Source organism: Zeus faber (genome assembly GCF_960531495.2).
Source record: "Zeus faber genome assembly, chromosome: 20".
Taxonomy (NCBI): domain Eukaryota; kingdom Metazoa; phylum Chordata; class Actinopteri; order Zeiformes; family Zeidae; genus Zeus; species Zeus faber.
In genome coordinates, this window is record NC_137207.1 from 12,702,112 (window position 1) to 12,719,477 (window position 17,366).

General features: G+C 42.4%; 1 protein-coding gene across 1 annotated transcript in view; it reads left to right on the plus strand.

The window, feature by feature from the left end:
- Positions 1-17,366, plus strand: part of jmjd1cb (jumonji domain containing 1Cb) — a gene marked incomplete at its 5' end in the record, with an annotated part of 149,118 nt that overhangs the window by 94,483 nt on the left and 37,269 nt on the right. The gene's annotated exons all lie outside the window — the stretch shown is intronic.

A 17,366-nucleotide genomic window follows, 5' to 3' on the forward strand; every position in this document is an offset into this window, starting at 1 on the left:
CTTAATTTCATGAACCTTGCAGCAAACAGCAATAACATGCATGCAAACCAAGAACTCCTAGATGTACAAAGTTTGAAAGTGCTCAGACTCAACAGAAACTTTCACCATCCCAAAATGGAGTTGTCATTTCGCAGTCAAACCAAATCAATAGAACAACCTCTGGAAAAGCAGAATCCTTTGGACTCAATGCCAGGCAACTATGGTCTGTCTTTACTTCAGCCTCTCGGGCATGCTTGGCGTCGTGCAGTGTGCTAGTACCTCACACTTATTTACTTTTATCATGGTCATTGATCAAGGCTGCAACCGGATTGGGTAGTGAAGGTGCCACAGTTTCCATCGTGAGCAAAACTGATCGCTGGGGGTTTGACCACAGGGTCTCAAACCGAGCAAACCAGAGGAGAAAACCTGTTTTGTGTCTGCTGCCTGTTATGATATAAAAAAAGAAGCACTGTTGACATTCTATCCTGCGACACATTGGAATGGATGCCTTTTTAAAAATCCTGGGGCTTCATGATTAAATTACACTTGTTTTTTGTTTTTTTTTGCTGCATGTACCAAAGTTTCCATTTGTTTTGAGTGCCAAAGTTTCCTGGCTGAGCAGTTAATTATAGTGAAACACAAGGCTTAAAATGCAATGCATGGATTCCACCCAGTGAAGAGCAATAGAGATATAAACAAATTCTCCCGATGAGGATCCCGACCGATGAGAAACAGTTGGGCTGTGTGCTGTTGCCAACCAACATTCTGCTGTTTGATTTGAACAATTCTCCACCAAAAACAGTATCGGCTGTAAGGCTTTTCGGCCATTTGGCATTTTTTCATGCTCCAAAAAAAAAAAAAGTCATAAAATGCTTAGGTCTATTTGTCCTATTCATGGTGAATACGGAAATGAAGTTTTACATACACAGGACAATCATCTCTCATGCTATGCTGAAAAAAATATCACAAATCAAATTGCATTTCTAAAGGGCCAAGAGTTGACCTAATTACCCAGCATTAACTGATTCCATTTGTTAGCTTTCCTTCTAGTTGGCACACTTAACTTTTGCGGATGGGCTTACTTGTGAACCCAGCTGGCACAGCGATCTCTTACATGTACTTAGCCTTTTTGAACAGAAACGGGGAGAACATTTTTTGTTGGAGTTGAGTTTTGCCGAACGTTTCCAATTTAGCACCTGATAGTAGCACACATGAGTAGTGGGTTCTGGTGTGTAAGGAGAATCTGAAGGAGGATTGTTTTGCACTGCTGACTTTACTGGTTGCTCCTCTTATTTCCCCGCCGGAGCAATTGAATGGACGTCATCCTGGTTTACAGCCGCCGTGAACCGTGGAGATGGGAGAAAGAGGGGGCATTCATTAATGACAAGCACTTGTAGAACTTGTAGAAGACTTGTAGAAGACTTCTGTTCCTGGAAAGTTCAGCGTTCTCGTTCTTTCTCCATAGGAACACGCTCGCACACGTTTCCCTTCACTGAAATGAATCCTGGGATATCTGGTGGCAATCTGAGTCGCCAACAGATATATCCAACATTCTTTAGGAACATCGAGAACATGGGCATTTATGGTGTTCTTGGCTCTACATGGGCTTGGGTTTGGAATGGGAAAACAAAAACAGGAAATGAACAGCCAGAGGGAGACAAAGCGAGACAGGCTGAAAGAGAGGTAGACCATGGAGGACAGAGGAAAGGAAAGGATGAGGGAGAAAGGGGGAGGAGAAATGTGGAGCTGTGACATGAGGGGCTATGGGCAATAACGGGGTTGCAGCTGCTACCCCTTGGAGAGTATTTGGGCTGCCAGTACACATACACACACACACACACACACACACACACACACGCACACGCACACACACACACACGCAAGCACGCACGCACACACACACACACACGCACACACACACACACACACGCACACACACAAGCACGCACGCACACACACACACACACACACACACACACACACACACACACACACACACACACACACACACACACACACACACACACACACAAGCCCTCCTTTGGTGATGTGCAGCTGACAGTCCCACCCGCCCCCCCCCCGTACTTTATGGCCTAATGCCCCGGAGGGCCACAAATACAAAGATCTCACTCTCTCTCTCTTTCCTAGCCCGATGTAACTCCCTCTAACTCACTGTCAGTCTGTCTTTGTCACCCTCACTGCTTCTAGCTTGAGCACACACACACACAGGCCTTGTTCATTTACCCTGCCCACCCCATCCACATCACATGCTTCCACATTCACTCCAGTGTGACATTACTGTAACAACAATACGTACACACACACACATTCACACACGTTTGGCCTGCAGTGTCCTCAGCGTTGTGGGGATGTACTAATACCACTTTACACCGGTACCAGATTTGAGTCCTAAACTTTAGCGAATAGTATGGATAGTTTGTGGTCATGTGGCCAAAAATATGTAATGACAGAGTAATAGGACTGGGCGATACTGTAAAACGATCTTAATAATCTCCACGATTAATCCACAATAACAATGATATATTTATGAGATTTATTTTTGATACGGTTTCCAGAGTGATTTTCAGTGACATCTCGTCTGATGTGGTCGGAGAGCATCCCTGGGTCCACTCCAAACATTCCTGCATAAGATCACAGTGCGCCGATTCGGGGACTTTTCCGACTGTTCTCAAAAGACAATGGTGCTGATATTATTGTGGCAATTTCGCCTACACCCGCCGCCCAAGTGCCATTTTCAGGGACCTCCGGCGCAGAGACGACGGTGTTGTAGACACCAGTTTGTTGTAGAGAGTGGGCTAGTTGGAATAAGCTCAGGAGCAGATAGACATGTGTCTTGACAAGGGCTCCTCTCCTGAGTGTGTGTGGGGATGGGGGTTTTAACCTGTTGCTCATTAGACCAACCAACGAGCAGCAGGTATTAGGTTAGGTTTACATATTTATTATTTTATTTTATTTACTTAATGTTCAGCATAAAGCCATGAAAGTACACTTAAAACTTTAAATTGAGTATTATTATTATTATTATAATTATTATTATTATTATTATTATTATTATTATTATTATTAACAAGTATATATTGTGATAATTATCTATATCGATCAATTTAAAAAAACATTTTTGACCAAATTGTCCAGCACTACTGACAAATAATCTATTTTTCTCCAGTGGAGACATCTAGCATGCTTTTGTCCATCAAAAAACTAGACAATATGTATTTTATTACCTTACATATCTGATAAGTTGGATATGTTAGGGTCCCATGATACCTGTATCCAATACCAGCAACATTCTTAGTGCATCCTCATAACCACTACTGTTCCCCAGTCATTTGCAGCTACAAAGTTGTTGTTATGTAGAAGGTCTAATGGAGAAGGTTTGGGAGCAGAGCTGTTGCAAGGACTGCACCGCTGTGGATTTTTAAGAAACATGAGCTTATTTTGAATGTAAGCTAATCATATTTATAGCAGCATTGTTGTTGGTGAAGTGTTGGACTGTTCCGAGGTTTCACACGGCATGTTTCCTACTAAGATCCAATAATAACAATGTCACCTGACACTGACAATGACGGCATTGGGCAACACACACACACACACACACACACACACTCACACACACACACACACACACACACACACACACACACACACACACACAGAGTTCAATGTCCTTAAAGCTCTCTGTGTCCCCATGGCAACAGGGTCAGTTGCTAAATGGAGGTCTCTGTGAAGTGCTTTACCCTAGCTCCTTTGTGTGTGTGTGTGTGTGTGTGTGTGTGTGTGTGTGTGTGTGTGTGTGTGTGTGTGTGTGTGTGTGTGTGTGTGTGTTTGTGTGTGTGTGAGAGCTTGTGCACCTGTGTCTGTGTGAGTGTGTACAACGTTGTTTATGTTTATTTCCCACATGAAGCAAGTCTTGTTGTTGTTGTTGACAACAAGACTGTTTGCAGTCTTGCTTAAAGGACCAGTGTGTAAGTTTTACTTCATCTCAAACTCGAGTTCTTACTATGCCGTAAGCTGTCCCCAGACAGCTCCACTGAATAAAGCTGAAAGCCCTAATAACCAACCAAGTTTCAACTTGGCCTTGACATGCTGTGATTAGACCGCTAGGACATCCATCAAAAAGCCCGCCCGCCCATCAGAGTTTCCGTGAGGAAAAATTGGTGCCGGTCAACGTATCCTGGAAGATTTCAATTTCCCAGACAAATGGGAGAGGTTCCAGTCAAATATTACCTGTGTTTATTGAGCTTAAAAACAATTGACAAGCAGGCTATATATAGAATGAATTCATGGAGGTATGTCGATTTCTGATACTTTGAATTGAACATTCAAAATAAAATCATTTCCATCAGTTAACGCAGTTTTAAAAATAAATTAATAATATTATGCATATTGCGATTTGAAATCAAATAATTTCCATTTGTGAACAATAAGTAACAAGTGCAACTGCTTTAATTAACATTTTACTCAAATACAACTTTGATAAAATCAAAAAACAGAATAAATATGGCAAGAAGGTCTAAATAAATAAAAGTTTGGGGTGTGGCATGTCTTGTCAATATATTTTACACAATAAATATTAACCGTCTGCTTTGGGTCAGAACTTAATTGTTCAAAAAAAAAACATGGATGTTTTGATGTCACATGACATCATCTTTCTGCTTCTCCTCAGAGTTCTGGACGCTGTGCTCTGTTGCTGCTCCGTGTGTGTGTGTGTGTGTGTGTGTGTGTGTGTGTGTGTGTGTGTGTGTGTGTGTGTGTGTGTGTGTGTGTGTGTGTGTGTGTGTGTTTGTTTACAAGCACAAACTGTCCACGAGGGCGGGGCTTATTTCTATGTCGACTAAAATCATTGGTTAGGGATGACAGGTCAGCTTTAGATCGTCCAAACTGATTTGCTTTCCGTTGCAACTTGCCCAACGCAGAAATCAACAAATCTGCGGATTTGTGTTTCATCGAAACGATCGGGTCTATTTTATTTCGACATAGAGGAAAAAAATATTGTGATAATTAACGTTAGCATTACCCAGCACAAATTTAAATTGTGCTTAGAGGATGCTTAGGAATTATTTCCACGGGACATTATGACCGGAGAGATTTAAATATGTCGGACTTGAACAGATTTTCCAGGTCAAAAACCAGTAATTACCGGATGACGGTAACTCTGGTACATATCCTGGGTCGCCGCTTTTCACTCATCCTCTTTGCTTATTCAGCTCTCCACTGTTGGAAGCAAGCTCTTTGATCTAAAAGAAAGAGAAGAGAAAAAGTTCATGAAGGTAATTTGGCTCATACGTCTGCCGCAGTTTTTAAAGTGTGTGCGGGATGTGATTCTCACATGCTCTCTACAACCTGTTGTTCTGCATTGACTTATCCCCCACCGGGCTGCCATATTCGGTCCCCTCTCCAGTCACCCTCTTACTGCCGAACGGCCTGCGAGGGTCATGGGTGAGGCCCACCTGTGCCCCTCCCTCACCGTGGCGAAACCTCAGCTCCCGTCAAAGATGAGAAATCATAGAAGGCCGCTGGACAGGCTGCAACCCATTCCCTGCGTCGCAATCACCGGCAGAACCCCAGTCCACCTCGGTCGGCAAGTAGACGGCCCCCCAAGTGCTTCGCGGGGCCCACAGCAGACTGGATCCGGCCCTGGATCACAGCCTCAAAGGGCTGGAACAGAAATCCTTTCCGCCTGCCCCAGCAGCCTTCGGCTTCAGCTGTGAGGGGCAAAAAGGCTCAGAGGACCTGAGTCACTACGGGGAGGGGATTTGTGTAACTGGTCAGCCACTTCGACCTTGAGTTTTAACACGAAAGAGACAATGTCTTGTAGTAAGTCCCGTGCCAGTTAAAGCGGCACGGCTAATGGCTCTCTCCATCCATTTTGATCTCCTGGTGTGTTTACCAGGGCCCCCTGACCACTTGAAATGAGTGTCATGACTCGAAACGAAAATATGAGCCCAAACACCTCAGGTGAGGCCAGGACATGGCCTCAAACACATGAACACATTTCTGACCCACAACATACTTTAGAGTCACATTTCGAAATTTGGCATTTTTTTTTTCCCACATAATATGAAAGTGTAGAGTTAAAAAACAAGGTGGCAATAGTGTGGGAATCAAACCACTGTTTTGTAAACTATGACTTATTAAACATGAACGTTTTGAAAACAGTTGAGAGCAATCAGGCCTTTAAATTTTAGAAGCATTTCCAGACTTTTACAGCAAAAAATACACATGTAGAAACACAATTAGTTCTTAGTGTGTTACTGAAATAATGTTTAAATCATTATTTAAAAAAATATTGGAAGTGCATAATTCAAGTTAATCCTTTAGTTTGAAGTTTAAGTTGATTTTCTTTTATTTTAAGTTAATGCTCACTATACTAGCATGACCCCTCTTTTATTCTGTAACTTCTACACATTCCCACTTCCTGCATTTATTGTTTTATAATAATGATAGTTTTAAGAAAGTGGCACTTTTCATCATGCACATGAAAACCTATCACCAGACAACAATGATTCCCAGAATGTAAATGGTGGGCTCCTCCCTACCATTTGCATTCTGGGAGTAGCTGTTTTATGGGAGCACCCCGCTGCCCGCCGCCTGCTGCCTCCAGCTGCCAGATCCACAATATGATTGAGAGCTTCTGCCACCCTCTTCTCGTCATCTATAACAACACAGAGATGATCTTGCTTTTGGTGTTTATTTGTTGTTGTTTCCCTAAAGCCTTGTTAACCGAAGTTACATCAGCTCTTCTTCGTGTCCTCAGATTTTTTTCACCACGTGAAAAAAAGGGTATTGTTAGATCACAGTTTGCACTGTTGGTGAATCAATTTTTTTACCTGTGAAATTCTGATGGATCAGGTAGCCTCAGCCTTGTAATATCAAATAATATCGAACTCGGTTTTGAAAATAAGTTGAGAGATATAAAACATCTTGAGGAACATAAATCAACTATAATCTCATTTTGGACCGAGAAAGGAATTCCTGATGTTTTTCACGTCTAGCCAACAGGACGGCGCTGCATACTGCGCCGGCTTAGGATGCGTCGGGTCACATTTATGAGCCTCCCTGCTCAGTAGATGCGGCCGGATGCTCAACTTTTGAGCTCGAGAGGACGATGCGAAAGGGTTATGCACTGCAGTTTGCCCTCAGTCACACTGACGCCAATCTTGGACTCAACGTCTCTTATTCTGTAACAGGACATGCAGTCCTTGCTAGAGAAGGGCTCCATTCACCCGGCAGTGGACAGGAAGAGAAATTGCGTTTTTTTTACAGCAGATATTTCGTCATTCGAGAAAAAAGACGGCTCTTCCAGTTCTGGACCTGAGAATTTGAAACAAAACACTACGCATTAAGAATGCTTCCGCTTAGAATGTTAACACGATCACCTGTACAAAGCTACCTGACCGGGAGACTTCGGTGGATTTAAAACATGGTTATTTTCACATGCCAATTGTGGAAAGAGACAGGAAATATCTGAGAATTGCCTTTCAGGACAGGCTGTACGAGTTTTCTGTACTCCCGTTCGGTCTCTCTTTGGCCCCCTAAATATTCACAATTTGTGTGGATGCAGCTACTCTACGCACCCAGGGAATAAAAAACCCTGTCATATCTTGACAGTCTTCTGATAGTAGCGGGTTCAAAGGAGTTGGCACACTCCACACTGTGGCACTACTCGATCATCTCCGCACTCTGGGTTTTCTAGTGAACTGGGAAGGGAGCCCTCTGCTCCAAACCCAGCCTCGATTTGCGCTCCCGGTCCATCTGTGCACGTCTGACTCGGACAAGAAGACTGGCAGTGGTCACTTCAGCCTGCACACTGTCGCAGCGCAAAGTTGCCAGGACGCGTCGAGTTATGGTTTTGCTGGCCCTGATTGCAGCCACCTCAGCTGCATTTCCACTGGGCGTGTTCAGAATGAGACCCCTGCAATGCTGGCTTATCAAACAGCCGGTGCATCCATCCAGGGACCTCTCCAGGGTTCTTCCTAGGGATGCCACGGTGAGGAATGATTCCCACCAGTTAATAAATGACAACCATAACTCATGACAAGACCGGTGTTTCCTGTAACACCCGACATTTTCAAGTAGGTGATGCTCAATATTTGCAGGCTCTTAATTCTGCTGCGCAAAACTCTGGGTACCGGACCCGGTGGATGCTATTTTCTCCAGAATATCGCACTTGATGGCTTAAATAAAAACCGTGGATAGATATAAAAGTTGTTTTTTCTATTTATTAATTGCATGGAGGCTGTTGGGTGGTTGTAGAGAGGAAGCAGATGGAGGATTTGGAGGTGGTGGTCTCACATGCTGTGGTTGGTCGAGTGATTGAACCAGAGTTGCAGCTCCAGGTTATTACTTGTATAAATTCTTATATATGATAACAGACAGGAAATAATGTAGTTTAATATATTATTTTCTTTGTACGGCACTATAGCAACATATCTTTACACTTGTTTTGTACCTCCTACTCACTCCCCCCCATGCCCTTCAGAAAGTGCCTAAGTATTGATAACATACCAAGGGGCGAATTCACAAAGAAATTGATTGCGGCTGCTAATTGCACTATGAATTGGCATCAGTTACGCCTGCTATCTGCGCCGTTTTAGCATCCTGTTCACAAAAGAGATTGCACTCATGATATGCCAGCGCAAGCACACCCATAAAGTTTTGCTACTGAGTGCAATTTGCACTTGTTTTGCGTCTGGTCGCAATGATCCATGTGGCAAAGTAAATCTGTGTGTCACAGATTACATATGTAATCTATATAATCTAAATATTATATATATAAACTCTATGATCTGTATTTTTACATAAGAAATTGTAGTTCTCACTAAAATGTTATATTACAATGTAGAAATAATGACAGTTCATTTAATAGATTTTACTCTACCATGTTCTGGGCAGCTGCACCCGAGGCCGCGGCCTGTGGAGCTGTCCATGGTCCTGCAGGTTTGAGGTGGTTCAATGCCAGTTTTGACATTTTTATCACTATTCCCTATAACTTTTAGTTGTTTTTTCCAATATATTTTGAGTTTATTAGGAATTATAGAACCGTTTTTGCCAACGTTTATAACTCAACCAAAATTTTTCACAATTTCACCAAGTTGCCTTTGGAGTGCGTTTTGAAAATCACCATGGACTGCTGCGCATTCTGCTACCTACAAATACTGTGACATAACAATAATAATAATAATAATAATAATAATAATAATAATAATAATAATAATAATGTCAAAATATTATTTACAGATCACTGGAAAGCCTGTCCTGACACCCCTTATAAATGTGCTTCAGTTGCACCACCTCTCTGAAGACAATTGTGCAGCAGAGCCTTTTTTTGCCATTTTTATTGTTCTTGCACAGTTACTACCATACCAGCTCTCTACAGACGCTAATAGCATCACTCTAACTGCATGTGGCTGCTAGCGCCAGTGTTTGTGAATTGGAGGCTATTTGCAACAAGGCTCATTTGCATAGAAAGGGGCCAATTTTGGACCAAATGCATGCATAATACCTCATTTTAATACGTGCAAATCGCACCGGCGCAATTAGATACTAATAGCTAGCAGCGCACTTAGCAGTGTATATCACCGTTTGCAGATTCTTTGTGAATTAGATGCTTGTCAAAATCAATTAAATAGGTTTTATTTGTATAAAAAAAAGTTTGGCTGGGCCGGCGTATGTGAGGACCATACTCCAGCACCGTCAGCGGTGTTGAAGTCGGAGGCAGTCTGGTTAAGTGCTATTGCTTCTGATACCACGATTGAGAGGACACCACATGCTGATACGTTCCATTCCGACAACACCACAACAATTGCATATCAATCGTCAGGGTGGCGTCCGCTCCCTAGCCATGCATCAGTTGGCTTCACAGATTTTGTGAAAGCCAACTAAAATGAAAATGAAAATAAGAAAATAAGAACCATGTTTTTGTTACCTTAGAAAGAGCTGTTTAGATTTACATAGGGAACGGGTCCTCTTCCACGTAGCCCGCCATGTTGCACCACCAAAGGTGGAGGGGAGGGGTTTTTTAGTTGGTTGCAATCTGCAACTTCACCACTAGATGCCACTAAATCTTACACACTCGTCCTTTAAGTTTAAATGAACTGCGTAGAAGCGCTACATCTCCAGGGCCCTGAAGGACGTCTCCATCTTCCTCCATGAAACCAAACAGATGTCTTCTGACTTTAGATAACAAGGAACAAATAGCATAAATCACAAGTGGATTCGTATAATATTCAACATATAGCATACAAGCACAACTAAAACATTGACATGGTGATGGATACAGAAGGACGGATTATATTTTGCTCTTGGATTCTTTGATATACTTTTGATTTGAAAACATTACAACAATATCTAGAAATAATAATCTAAAAATATATAATGAGGAGGAAATGGTGAAATATTCACGAAGCTACCCTGCTTACTATGGATGCACTCCATTATGTCTTTTCAATGAAGGTTTTTTATCTGGGTATACGGTTCTACATTAGTCCCGTTACATTCTTTGAAAACAGAAGCTCATATTCAGAGCAACCAAGCGGTGATTTAACACTGGTGGCCATGGAGACTGTGTTGCCTTGGTAACTATGTCTAAAACCAGGCCCTCACTTGGCTAAAAAAGACAGCAGTACTCGTAGTAGAAATAATTGAAGGCCTACGTCTCTCAACACACACACACACACACACACACACACACACACACACACACACACACACACACACACACTTTCACACACACACTGGCTTGCTGCTATGGTTACACACACATATACACGTCAGTGCTGTTTTTCTTGTAAGCTTTCTGTCTGAAAAGCTCAACAGAGTCTTTTCCTTTATACAAAGGACAAAAATGAATGCGCAGTCAATGGGGCATTTTTTTTGTTGAACTTCTTCAAGAAAAAGGGTGAACCAAACGATGGAAGATTTGAGTAGTGGAGTAGTGGTCCCCTCCTCTAGACGAAAATGCCAATTAAGATAACCAACTAAAATCTAGCATTACACTGGCTCTCTATAGGTTGAAACTCTCAATTAGGTTGCACTGCTGGCCACAGCCCAGTTGTGAGTTCATATTCCTCTTTTTCAATTAACACCGGCGTTTCTGCTGTATGTCATCAAGTGTTGAGTTACCTTTTTCAAGCTGCATTGTGTGATATTCAGTCTCCACCGCTGGCAGAGTATTACACATCATGCCATTCAGCTGCAAAATAAAGCAAATTTTACTTTTCCTGCAACTCCCTGATGCTACACCCCTCTTTGCGTTTGGTAGAATGAGGATGAAGGTCCATCCAACTTTTGTGAACTCGGCTGAGAAAAGAGGGAATGAAAACATTTTTATTATTATTTTATTGCCTTCTATTAATGCAAATCAATTTGAGCTGCATCTTGAGTATGACAGGTGCTGCACAAATAAAGGTGCATATTATTATTATTATTATTATTATTAGTAAAGTATTTTGACAAAGAAGGTTGCCATCTTCTTTGAAATATTTTTGAAAAGATTGAAAAAAGTATGAAAGAAAGACATTTTTACCACATACTAGCAGATTTGTTCTATTGTAATAGTAATGTTGCCTGACAGAGTTAGTTAAAGGCCTTTTTTCCCCTCAGACTTCTAGAGCAGACACACATACTACACATGCTGTAGTACTCGCTGATACATGCTGTATATCTCAGGGGCCAACCGCTCTGACGTTTGCATTAGAAAGTGCTATTTTGAGTCCGTGTATGCTGGAGTAGCTCAGCGTCTTTCACCAAAACTGGAACGCTGCAGCAGAGTTGAGCGGAAAAAGTGAGTAAGGGAGGAAAGGCGAGAGAGGGGAGAGACAGATGGGAAGGTGAAGTGAAAGGCGTAACCTCATCTGCTCCACTGTTCTGGTCGCCGGCTCCCCGCCGAGTCGAGCAGACTGTATCTCTACGCTTCCATTTTTTTTTTTACCTCGACATTTTGAGTTTTCTGAAAAAAGCCCTTCACCGGAGAGGAAGAGAGGAAAGGAGGAGGGAAGGGGAGAAGGAAGGGAGGAGGAACGCAAGGAGATAGTTGATTCAGAGTTTATGATGGAGGCGGCAAAGCTGAAAGTTTTCAAGCAACCCACCCGGGCTGTGTTGCTTGAATTTAGGATTTGTATTTCAGCGGCGTTGTGTCATTGTGAGATGAAGATCTCTTTCCGATCACCGCATACAGTTTCTGAATTAAACGGAGGATGTGGCCACAAGGGTGTATCGATATTTTGCAACGCTATGATTATTGTGATAATAAATTCTTTCATATCACTCATCCCATCTCACATCGACACACACACACACACACACACACACACACACACACACACACACACACACACATGCGCACACACACACACACACACACACACATATGCACACACATATGCACACACATATGCACACATGCATTTTCACTTTGTGGAAAGTCCCAGGGCCACAGGGAGAAATAGAGAGAAAATAAGCTTCTAATTTGTGTATCGAGTCAGACTGTTTTTGAGCTTGTAGAAAGGTTTTGTAGGTGTACAAAGATTTTGAATGTGTCGGGGGAAAAATATGTGACATATTCGTGACATGTGAACCATTCAATTCTTTTTTCACCTTTGAAGCACACACACACACACACACAGACACACATACACACACACACACACACACACATGCCTAAGTGCAATTGTAAAGCGTATTTGCAAACACAGATTGCAAACACAAAATTTGACTCTGCCTACCCCTCCAACCAATGAGGATGGACAGATTGACCATTGATCATGAGGGTTGTCCAATCAGAGCGGGAAGGGGCAGTAGCCTCTAGTACCCCCATGTTCCAAGAGAAAGTGAGACCTGTCTCATTGAGTCTGAGACGGGTTGACAGACAGGCTAAACAGTCTTGCAAGTACAAATAATTGGAATATGTTCAAATAAGGTACGTCCATGCACACAAAGCTTTTCTCTATCGCTATGTTATTCTTCTAGGACTACAAAATATTTGCTCAGCTGCAGAAGGTTCCAGTAACTTTCTTTCAAGCTCAAAGTTATTATGATGCTCCATATGGGTTTATGCACTTGTGCATAAACCCGTGTGTGTGTGTGTGTGTGTGTGTGTGTGTGTGTGTTGGCTCAGTCGCTCAATAGGCTCAATTAATAATAAGTGTCAGCTATTTATTTTCGATTAAATGTTATGCAGACGTATGTAAATCGTATTGGTGAAAGGGGGTTGTTAATTATTTTCAGAAGGTTCTATTTTCAGTCCAGAGTTATAAAAAGTTCAGTGGAATGACTTATAACAAATGATGTGCAACGGAGGGCTCAGAGTGTGCAGGTTTTCCTCGGCTGGAATGAAATGATTAGCACACCTTCAGTTCCCGGAGCTTATCGTTGAAATCAGCTGATGTGAGGATTGGCTGGAATTAAAACCTCCAAACCTCCCTTGATGGTGGGCTTGGGCAATCGTGCAGAATTCCACAGCGATCGCTGAGTTACGATTCTGTCGGGGGTGGGGTGTGTGCGCCCAAACCTAATGTAATGCGGCAAATGCGGTCTCCCTGTTACAGAAGTGCAGGATTTATTATTTCGACTAGTTTTTACTCAATTAAGTCCCATAGGAACAGGATGGAATGGGACAGTCACCTCAACTCAGTTGTGTTTAAAAATGTTGCTTCATACAAGTAGGAAACAAACGAAAATAAATAGATTGAAGATAAAACCACAGGAAAGAGGTGAAGGGGAAAAAAACCTCCTCTCCAATTCTCTGATACCTTTTGCACCGTCCGCAGATAGACAAGAGGAGTGAAACCCCGTGGCGCAGTGAAAGTGATGAAAGATGCCATGAATCGGAATGAAAGATGCATCCGTAGGTGTATTTATTTTTATTTGCGTGCTCCGTCCACATACATCCTCTTTGTGCGTGCAAGTGAATGAGCTGCGTGCGCTGCTGCCCCGTCTGTCGCCCTCCGGCGCAGGTGGGAGTGGTGAACCGGGCAACTTCTGCTGGACTGTCCCTCGCCTCATCTATCCCAGCATGATCATGGCATGTGTATAAGACATTAAATCGGCGATTGATTGAGTGAGCGTTACTGTAATCAACGTGGCCCTGGTCTCTATTTTGTATTAATTAGTATATTATTAGTATTTATTTTGTTCAGTTTGTGTATTATTTTTTGGAACATTTATGAAAATCCCCGAATATCAGCCATCGCACTCTTTTCTATTTGTTCCCTCGTGTCCGTTCATGTCACACTCTGTCTCAATCGGAGAGTGTGAGAGGGAGCCGGGGTAGAGATTCAACCTGCGGGTCACTGAATTAATCATGACACCCTCTCTTTTCATCTCCCCTCCCCTCCCTCCCCCCTCTTTCATTCCTCCCTCTCTCGCTTTGCCTTTTCCTATCACCTCTCCCCTAATTCACCCCCCTCCCCGCTGCCATTCCTCTCCCTCTCTCCATTCTCTGCCTCGGTGACGGCGCTCCATTCCACTCTTCCCACCTCATCGCACACTCACGCCACTTTTAACCCTTAAACTGCAAGTCAGCCGGTCCAGTGTGTCTGTGTTTGTTTTTGCATCAGAGAGAGAGAGAGAGAGAGAGAGAGAGAGAGAGAGAGAGAGAGGTTATATGAAAGGATCTGGCTACTCTCAAATCTCTTCACCCCTTGCAGCATGTGACTTGTTGCCAAACATTCATGTCACAAGGTTACGTGTACGTGTGTAGATGTGTGTGTGTACTGATTAATCGGTGACCATCAGCCGGCCTTAACTGTCGGACACACAAATGCACAGATACCGGCGGTTTACATCAATAGCAACTGCTCTAAAAACCAGGATGTTCTTATCTTCATCAGAGCACTGTTCAAAATGAACGGCGGGCATGTCTGGCTCAGTCCACTGAGCCACGTGGACTCCATACTTCATTATATTTTGGGTGGACCGAGAACACACCCAGCCGTATTAAGCTTCTTCTCAGCGTGCTAGGTATTCCATTTGAAGCACCACTTTGGCAGTGAACGGTGACTTCGGACGAGTTCACACAAGCACAGATGTTGCTCACGGCGGAGGAGCGAGGGAGCACGTTGGAAGCGGCCTTGAGGGTCGTCCTAACAGGCGGTTAAGGGTTCAGTTGGTAGCCTTTTGCTTTGAGTCATCAGGCTACTTACTTCCTCTGGAAGGTCCCTCACGTCCACTGTTTTCTCCCTCCCCCGTTCAGGCCAATCTAAACGGCTGGAAGAGAAAGCTGTTTGTGGCAATTGGGCAATTTTCACCAGAATTGCAGTTGTTATTTAGTGCATTGACAGACTGCACCAGGTGACCAAAGTTATTCTACCCAAGACCAACGGTGATAGACAGAATTTATCCACACGTAACACACACACACACACACACACACACACACACACACACACACACACACACACACACACACACACACACACACACACACACACACACACACACACACAGAATCTGGCAGATGGAAAATGAAATAGAAAGAAATAGAATGAAATAGAAAGAGAGGAAAGAGTCATTTAGCAAGAGATAAACATTTTTAACTAAAGAGTCCCAAAAGTTTAGACAGTACAGTCAAACAACGGGTCAAACCGTAAATAGGAGTTTATACTCATAAACAACTTGAAGTCTGAGGGCTGTGGGAAGATTACTGTTCCAACTTCGGGCATCTGGAGTACTTTTCTAAAATATTTCTTTTTGATGTGAAATACGAGGCACCAGCAGTGTTTCCCATACATTCATTTAATTTTGGCGGCCCGCAACAATATTAATTTTTACTTCTACCTATTGATTTTCTATATTCTTTACTATTAAATGGGTAATATCGCTCTCTCTCGCTCGCTCTCTCTCTCTCTCTCTCTCTCTCTCTCTCTCTCTCTCTCTCTCTCTCTCTCTCTCTCTCTCACAAAGACATTGACAATTGACAATAGACAATTGTCTCTGAATAGACCCTCCTCTCGGTGCACAATCAAACATGATCATGTGCAGAATGTTTTATGTAGAGATTCACCGATCCATCGGCCGGTGACCAGCCGATCAGTATTTTCTGATTCTGTGCTGGTCAAATTTATTAAATTTGCAATGTTTGCAATTTATTTTGGAATGGCAAGTACCATATAAATATAATAGAAAGGTATATTTGCACTTGAAATTGAAAGAGACTTTCATTTGAAGTTTGAACTGGGCATTTCCATTTTAGTTATATGTTGTTATGTTAAATCTCAGTGAGAGTTACAGATTGAATTGTGCTGGAACTTGGTGACAGTCCCATATTCTATTTTATTGGAACTCGTGGACAGTTTCATGTTCTATTATTGTTCCATAGCGAATAATGAACAATAATAAACACTGTCAAAATCAGCACTCTCACGATTGTGGTAACTGAAAATTACGATGGTAATTTGTCCAATCACGTGATCAGATCATGATGTATTTGTCATTGATGTACAGCAGATATGAGACCAAATAATAAGAAAATTGTATTTCTTCGTTCACGGATATAAACTCAAAATGATCGGACGACAATGTAAAAGTTACCGCCAAAAATAGACTAATTCTGTGGGAAACACTGCACCAGTGTACTATATCAGCCTTTCTTTCATGCAGAAACACACCAAGGGCTACTCACGTGCAACATATGAAACTCAGCGCCACATTGGACAAACACAGGCTTCTGCTGTAGAAACTTGCAATTGGCTGATGTTTGGAGGCGGCTGCCATGGAGTCAGTCCGGAGGCAACCTAGATCAATACACCCCGTGCACATTGACACACCCACTCCCTTTCGGAAACTCGGCTCAAGTAGCATTTTCAAATGTGTGTGTGCGACAAACCTTAATCTTAATAATAGTTCTTATTATACTCGTATCTCCATTATTCCTTTTTTTTTTTCAAATTTTTTTTTTTTTTTTTTTTTTACACAATGGACCTCCTGTAATAAAACTCTGCATGAGATGGTGAGACTCTGAGATCTTGGGAACCATAATAAGAGAAGTCATTCTGGAAAGAGCCATAAGTTCAATGGAAAAAAGAGAACGCAATCTGCAGACTGTAGTGTTCCTGTAGACTGTGTTTATTTGTGCAGTTGAGCACGTTTCCCCTTGTTTGCCTGTATGCATTCGAAAAATCCCAGATGCTACTGAAACCCCAAATTATCTGTGTGATCGTGTGCGTGTGTCACATTGCAAATACAACTCCTGGGGATTGAATTACATATCTAGTGGGAATTCTACAAATCAGCCATTTGACAAGTAAACATGTTCACATTGTGTTCATGAGAGGTATGTGAGAAATATATTAAAGAGAGAAACTACACCGTTTTAAAAAAGACATAAAATGTTCGGCTTTAAGCATTATCAGTAATCTATTCAAACC